The sequence below is a fragment of the Trichechus manatus genome, unplaced genomic scaffold (genome assembly GCF_000243295.1).
Source record: "Trichechus manatus latirostris isolate Lorelei unplaced genomic scaffold, TriManLat1.0 scaffold00027, whole genome shotgun sequence".
NCBI classification, from domain to species: Eukaryota; Metazoa; Chordata; class Mammalia; order Sirenia; family Trichechidae; genus Trichechus; species Trichechus manatus.
The window spans coordinates 19688933-19696764 of NW_004443963.1; the positions used below are offsets into that span (position 1 = coordinate 19688933).

General features: G+C 38.5%; 1 protein-coding gene across 1 annotated transcript in view; it reads left to right on the forward strand.

The window, feature by feature from the left end:
* The window catches only part of EP300 (E1A binding protein p300), an 85243-nt gene that overhangs the window by 27026 nt on the left and 50385 nt on the right, over positions 1–7832 (forward strand). The gene's annotated exons all lie outside the window — the stretch shown is intronic.

The window sequence follows — 7832 nt, forward strand, 5'->3', positions numbered from 1 at the left end:
TTATCAGTATGCTTTTGAGTGTCCCGGAGGGCTTAAGGTCAGTAGTTCGTTTACTCTTTACTGTTCAAATTTAATTTTCTCACATCGTGGAGCATTTCCCACATATTATATGCAAAGGATCTATTGTGTTGTCACAACTTCTAAGAAGCCCTTATAGCAAATTTAAGTAAAACATTTACTTTACCACTGACTGGTATTCTGTATCTTCACAGTTTGTTCCAAATGATTACCAGCTAATTCTTGTTCTCACTGGCACAAGTACTGGAATATTTTCATCTCACTTCTAAGCCCACTTTAGCCTTCATAGGCTCTTTTGAAAATACAGTGTTGAGATAATCTGGCATGACACTGTCTCCAGAAACACATTGTATATCCTCACTGCTTGGGATGTCCCTGGTCGTTAAGGGATTTCTTTATCATAAGCGATTTATTAAATGCTATTTTTATTTTTATCAGTGGATGGAAATTAAGGTACATTGGTTTACTATGAAACCTCAACCAACATTCCATGTGTTCAGATTAACCAGATTTTGGCCATTGTTTGAAAGACTTTTCTTTTAAAAATCCCACTGTCTTAGCTTTATTAAGTAGCAGATATTAAATATTAGAACACATACTTTTGTGCTTATTCCTCCATATTTTTCCTACATATTCCTTTTTCTTAAAATGGGGTCATAATATAGTCGCCAGTGCCTGGTGTGTAGTTACATAGTAAATTTTTATTGAATGAAAGAGATGGCTTCACCAGGAAGGTGGTATTGGAGATGGGCCATAAAGATGGATAGGGTAGTATTTTCACAAAGATTCAGGAGCAAGCTTTCTCTGTAAATTTCGGCAGACATTAGGAGTTCTGTGTTCCTGAGAATCTTGATGGTAAGAGAGAGTTCAAGAACGAATTTAAGACATAGGGTGGAATCAGGGTTGGGGGAACTGAGGTCACATGTGGCTATATGAAAGCCCTTAAACAGTTTTTTGCTACTCAGTAAAAAATACTGACTAATGCTTGATACATCTTAACTTAGGAAAGGATTCTATTTAGCATCCTGCTCTGTAGAATTTCCTTTTCTGGCACTTTTATGTTCCTGTATCAGTGTGGTTTATTTTAGAATATTTGGAGTGAGAACCACAAATAAGACAGCCAAATGTTAAGTACTCTTCTAAGTTCTAAGAACATAGCAGTGAAGAGCTAGAAGTCCCTGTTGTCCTGATTCTGTATTCTTGGGAGAGAGGGAGGCGACAGACAGTGCACATTCATTCATTGATCAAGTAGTTACTCTAGCTTTGGTGCTGGAGATAGAACAGTGAATGAACTCTTGCCCTTGTGGAACTTACTTTCTAGTGTGCATATAAGGTATAAATTTACAGTATCCCAGGTAAGTGCTGTGAAGAAAAATAAAGTAAGGAAAGGCACATTGGGAGAGTGCCTAGGTGGGGTGGGGCTCTGTTCTGTTTATAATCTAAACCACAAATTTTTTGCACTGACAGTGTTTCAAGGACTGGATGTATAACAGTGAACAAAACAGCAAAAAAAGATCCCTGTCTTCATGGAGCCTATATTTTGATGAGAGGGGAGAATTTACATATAAAAATTTTATTATCAAATTGATCGTTTCCTTATTTTAAAAGAATCCCATCTATATTGTATATTTTTAAGGTCATACTTGTAAAGACATGTAGAATATAAGAACAGCTCTGTAAATCTTTAATAAATAAAGATTATTAAAGTTACAGAGATAGGATGATACATCCACGTAATATGCAAAAAAGTACTCTTATAAAACAACTAATTTTCTCTTCATGGTAGGAAAAACAAGTCATATTTTCCTTTGGAAGACTAAAATAAAAAAATCCAAGTCAGTGTTCAAATTGTTGGCCAACAGTTACCTTTCCACTGTACCAGGTCCTAAAATTATCTTGTATGATTAATTATATTTCTTTCAAAACTTCTGAGAGAGTTTTGATGATATTTAAAAATCAGGAATTAAGGAAGTTTTCAGTGAGATTTGATGACTTGAACCCAGCTGGCAAATGGTCTACTGGCTTTTGTACGTAATTCTTTTTGTAGACAAATCTGTGGTTTAGGATATGCAGGCAGGTTGTGACATTACTACTGTAGAAGTCTTCCAAAGGCCTGACTAACAGTGGTTTATGGGAAGAAACTTGGATTTCATCACCTTTTACCCTAATCTTTCATTTTTAGAGTAAGCCCAAAGTAGTGAAGGCCAAAATGGAAACTAAAAACTGTGCCTTAAAGTTCCTCCTTATTGGTTAGTTCAAGAGGATACAGTAAAAGGCAAAATAGAGCACTGACTTTGAACCATATTACGTGGGTTAGGTCTGAGCTATACCACAGTCTTCCTTCTCTGGCTGTATACTGTGAATCTTCCTGCTAATCATCCACTCTCAACTTCACAAGGCAGTGTGTCTCCCCCTAAAAAATGCTGATATCAAAAGAAATAATTTTTGAAAATCCATTTCTTGATCGGTTCCTTTTAGCAGTTGCTTCTGTAAAGATTACAGCCTTGGAAACCCAGTGGGGCAGTCCTACTTACTCTGTCCAATAGGGTTGCTATGAGTTGAAATCAACTCAACGGCAACTTTTTTTTTTAGGTACTTTTAAGTTGTGGGGAGGGTGAAGTGAATTAATAACAGCATCATAGTTAATTGTGTGAGCTGTGGAGTTCTACTGCCTGGGTTCAGAATGGACTCAGCCACTTAAATAGTAGCTACATTATATTGCTAAGTTGTTGGCAGTGTCTGTTTTCCTTTCTGTGGAATAGACTTATAATGGTAGGAAGTACCTCATAGGATTATAGGAGAATTAAATGAGTTAATATATATAAGCTCTTAGTAGCACATAGTGTTTATTGTTGGGATAATAGTAACATCAAGCACTTAGTATCGTGTTCCCATTTTGTGATGTCCTTAAACATTTTTATAGGGAGGAAAGATCAAACCTACATTATGAAGTTAGTTGAAATCTTCCTAAAGTGTAGTTCTCAGCCATAATGGGGAAGATGAACACACCCCGTGAACAGGGGTTGGCTGGAGGATATGGGGATGCTACTAGTAGAGGCTTCAGTTGGGTTAATACTGTATAGATGTCATGGAAGGTTTTACCTTGTTTGGAACTAAGGCATTTTCACTCAGGAAGTTGTTACTCTGAGGTATTTCTTATTTTTGAAAGAAAATCTGTTCTCTGAAGGAACTCATTATGATTAAGAAGACAAGATTCAGAATGTTATTAACACTATCAGACCATATGATTGTACCTAAATTATTTTAGGCTCTAAATACCAAGAAGGTTCTTAATATTAATAGGTATTTAATACGTATCAGGGCCATTAATTATAATAACACTCTATGAAGATCCCTGGTGGCACAGTAGTTAAGAGCTCGGCTGCTAACCAAAACGTCAGCAGTTAGAATCCACCAGCTGCTCCTTGGAAACACTGTGGGGTAGTTCTGCTCTGTCCTACAGGGTCACTATGAGTTGAAATCGACTCCACGGCATCCAGTTTGGTTTTGCGGGTGTGAATAGATTTATTCCCATTACACAAGTGAGGAAACAGGCTCAGGGGGATATCGACAGTAACAGTGGGGCTGGCATTAGAACTCTTGACTTTCTGACTTAAAAGCCCATGATGTTAATCACTACAGTAGAAAGCCATTCTAAACCTACCAGCTATAAACAAATATAAGGTTTTCATGTTTGCTGCAACAGCAGACAACTCCCGACTTGTAACCTTAAGTATGCGCGATCATTGCTAGACTGACACTGGTCTGAGCGGGAGCTAAGCCTGTTTCTATAATGCTGTCCAAATCCCACATTACTGACCCCTGGCCTTTTGCAAAAAACAGCCCTGGAGCATCTTTGTGTATCGCTTTTCCGTTCTTACTCTGTAGTCTTAGATCTGGGGGATAAGAAAACAAATCTTAACCCCCTTTCCTAATTCTGGCTACCTCACATACTATAAAGAGGTGTGTGTAACCCACATCCAGATAGATTCATAACCAAAATTTTGTATACTTTGTGACTGATGAAATTGACTTTAAAATAAAAGTAAAAAAAAATTTCTGAATCTCACTAGTTCGAATGAGTATTGGCCTTTGGAGTAATTCCCTTTTTTCTTTTTTTTCTTCTGGAGGAGGTGGAAGTGCTAATGGTACTGTAACAGTTTTGGAACTCCTGAGATTAACATCATCAGTTTGTGATGGATTTTGCCATGTGTTCTTACAGAGTATCTACCCTGTGAAGTTTTAAATTAAGAGAGTGATGACTGCCCCCTCTGCATCAGTGTTTTAGAAGAGCCTGAGTGGCCTTGGATAGGCAAGGAATGTATCCGTTAGGAAGGAATAGTTAAGACACCGTTAAGTGTAAGGTGGGAGGGGAGAATCGATGTTGCGGGGAGGGGTCTTGAATGCCTTGTTCTGTGAGTTTAAATAGGAGGATCTCATGCTCAGATTTACAATTTGGATGGATGTGGTTTTAGGTGTGACATACCAGTTTAAGAGGAGTAGGCCCTGATGAGGTGATGTAGCCTTGAACTAAGATGATGGTATAGGAGTAGAGTAAAGGGAATGAATTTGAAAAATAGGATTTGGTGTAGATTCTGAGAGATCTCACCATTGTGTCCACAGTGCTTAACACAGTACCTGGTGTATTATGTGGATACAGATACATAACGTGGACATTTATCTAATCCAGTAGGCAGTTGGGAATGTCTGAGCATAATCTAGTTTTGTTTTCGTTCTTCAGTAAAACCTGGAGTCACACATATATTGATTTGTATTATTGTGTTGCCAGCAAGTCTTAATAAGGCTTGTAGGGATTTTTGTCCCCGTGTTAAATGTTCCTAAATTGTTAAATATATTTTTCCTGTTTATTTTTCACTGATTGTCACTGTCATGTGTTTTTTGTGTTTCTGTTCCCTAAGTTTCTGCTTTTAATATATTGGGAGTTTAGAAGCAACCTGTAGAGTCAGATTTTTAAAAAAGAAAAAAATAATCACTTACAGGCCCTCTCTGCGATTCTGTAGTGAAGTCCTTTGCATCTAATTTTTGTCTTAGATGCCTAGGGCTGTTTGTGGCTTCCTGGTCCTCTGCATTTTCAGTTTAGGTGGATATCTGTATCGTTGTGGTCCAGGTAGGTGGCAGGTAGTTGGACATCAGGAGCGCATTAGCTATGGAGAAGAGAGCACGATCAAATAACTTTAACCATAGTCCAGCAGAAATGAGTATATTCCCTTCCTATTATATTTGGTGGGGAAGGGGGCAGAAGGGGCCTGTGAGGTGGAAGGGGTTAGGAATGGGGAGATTGGTTATATTTTACTTTCTAACTCTGGCAGCAGAACTCTGAGGGAGACTGAAAAACAAAAGCCTGAGAGTCTTTGTTGGTCAGAATGACCACAAGTGTCAGGAATGAATTACTACCAGCTTGACCAGCCATCAGTACAGGCTCTGTGTATGTAAGAGTTTTTAGGTAAATCAGGGACCCCACAAGGTCAGAAGTGGTTGAAATTCCCTCAGTCTGGGCTAGGCAGGGTCCATGTGAATAAATAGGAAGTAACAGATTCTAATGTGTTTATTAACAAGAGATGTCAAGGCAGCTTGCAAATTCCAGCATTTGACTTACTCAAATAATGGCCTCTTAAAAGCCTAATTTATTATCGGGCTTTTTTTATATCATGCAGATTCTGTGACAGAGTGGATTTTATATTATTTGTTATAAATTTCAATCTCATGTTAATGGAAAACACAATTAAGTGAATATAACTCCCTTAAGTGTTGTTGTTAGGTGCCGTCAGTCAGTTTTTCAACTCACAGCAGCCCCCTGTGTTACACAGTAGAACAGCCCCGTAGGGTTTTCTAGGTTGTAATCTTTATGGAAGCAGATCGCCAGGTCTTTATCCTGCGGAGCTGCTGGAGGAGTTTGAACTGCCAACCTTTCCGTTAGTATTGTAGGCTATGCATATTATTGGAACTGTATTAGTATAAATACTAGTACTAAAAACCATGCATAGCAGCAGCACTTGCAGCCATATTTGAAACTACAAAAAGCAGCCTGAACTTAGAGTCACCCTATTTCCGTATTTGATTATCCCCACAATTGTAAAAGCCAGGTTCACTTAAGAAATTCCAATTATTGGAAACTGAATCAGCAAGTTTTTTACTCTGGGTGCTTCCCATTTGGGCAACCCCATTCTTCTATGCTTTTATCCAAACCGTGCTGCCTGCCTCATCTCACTCCCCCATTGTCTCTAGAGCACTTAGGCAATTTACTTAACTCCTTTGAGTCTCTGATCTCACCTAAAAAATGTAAATGTTCTTTAACCACCACCCCCCCTTTTTTTTGCCTTTCCACTATAGGCAAATCTTTAAACTGATAAAAGAGTCATATTCATATAGATTTGGAGAATATAGATAATGTACAAGATTTAAAAAACTGAATTTTGTTTATTGAGGTTCTTACTTATTTTTGGCTTTTAGATGGTTTCTGTTTTCCTGAGTCAGTGAGCTTTGGCAAGCTTAGGGTGTCTAGATGCTGAGACTTCAAAAATAAATGAACTGTGGTTCTTGCCCTTTTGTGCATGGTCTGGAATAGAAGAGGCACACATTTAAACAGATCAGCACCATGTTATATTATAAACAAAGGCGTGAACACTTGTGGCAGGGTAGAAAAAGAACTCTAATGGTCTAGGAGAGTAGAAAGATGCCTCACAGAGGTGGTAACATTTCAAATATATCTTAAAGGATGACTAGAATCTGCAGTTGCTTCTTAATTATAGGTTGTACCAGCTAAGCTAACAACACAAAATGAAAATTAAATTGCCTCACAACCAGCAGAGCCCAGTTCTGCTCATAAATTTGGGGTCACCACAAGTCGGAGTCAACTCAACAGCAACTGCTTTTGGTGTTGCCAGCTTAGTATTTTATTTCTTTACAGGTTAGCCTCAAGGAGTCAGGAAAGGAGGTGTGCCACCACTTAGTTTTAGGGTAAAGGGAAAGCTGAAGGCAAATGCTGAAGGCTCAAGAAGCATGATGCTCCCAGTTCTATAAGTAATGGGTTTAACAGGTAGTAGGATACTCTGAAGGAGCCCCGGTGGCACAATGGTTAAGCGCTTGGATGCTAACTGAAAGTTCAGTGGTTCAAACCCACCAGCTGTTCCACAGAAGAAAGAAGTGGCAGTCTGCTTCTATGAAGACTGTAGCCTTGAAAACCCTATGAGGCAGTTCTCTGTTCTATAGGGTTGATTTGGGTCTGATTCATCTCGAAAGCAGTGGGGCGGGAGGATACCCTGGAGAGATAATCAGACCTCATGAAGATCATGAAAGCCCTAGTATGTTTTTTTTTCCCGTTATGAATAGAAAGAGGTAAAGACAGAAGGCAGGGAAAGGGAAACCTGTTGGAGGCAGTCTAAACAAGCAGTGATAAGGGGCTCGAATTAAGACAGTGACAGTGGGCATGGAGATATGGGAAAGATTTTAGGGTGTGTGTGTGTGTGTGTTAGATGTAGAATTTAAAGGACCCTTTGACAGGATTGGATCTTGCAGAGAGGTATAGAAACATCTAAGTATGACTGCTTTTAAATGAGCAACAGCTGTGACTTCCTCAGTTTCCATTCTGAGTGCTTGCTGTGTGTTTCTAGTTGGTGATGATTGACTTTCAGTTGGGATCCTATGGGGAAGAATAGAATTGGAGGGGATACTTCTAATTTTATATTTAAGGTATAAAGTTGACCCCAGTTTGAATTATTTAAATATTTATTTTGAGAGATTTAAAAAAAAAATTTTTTTTTTATTACTGTACTTCAGGTGAAGGCTTACAGAAC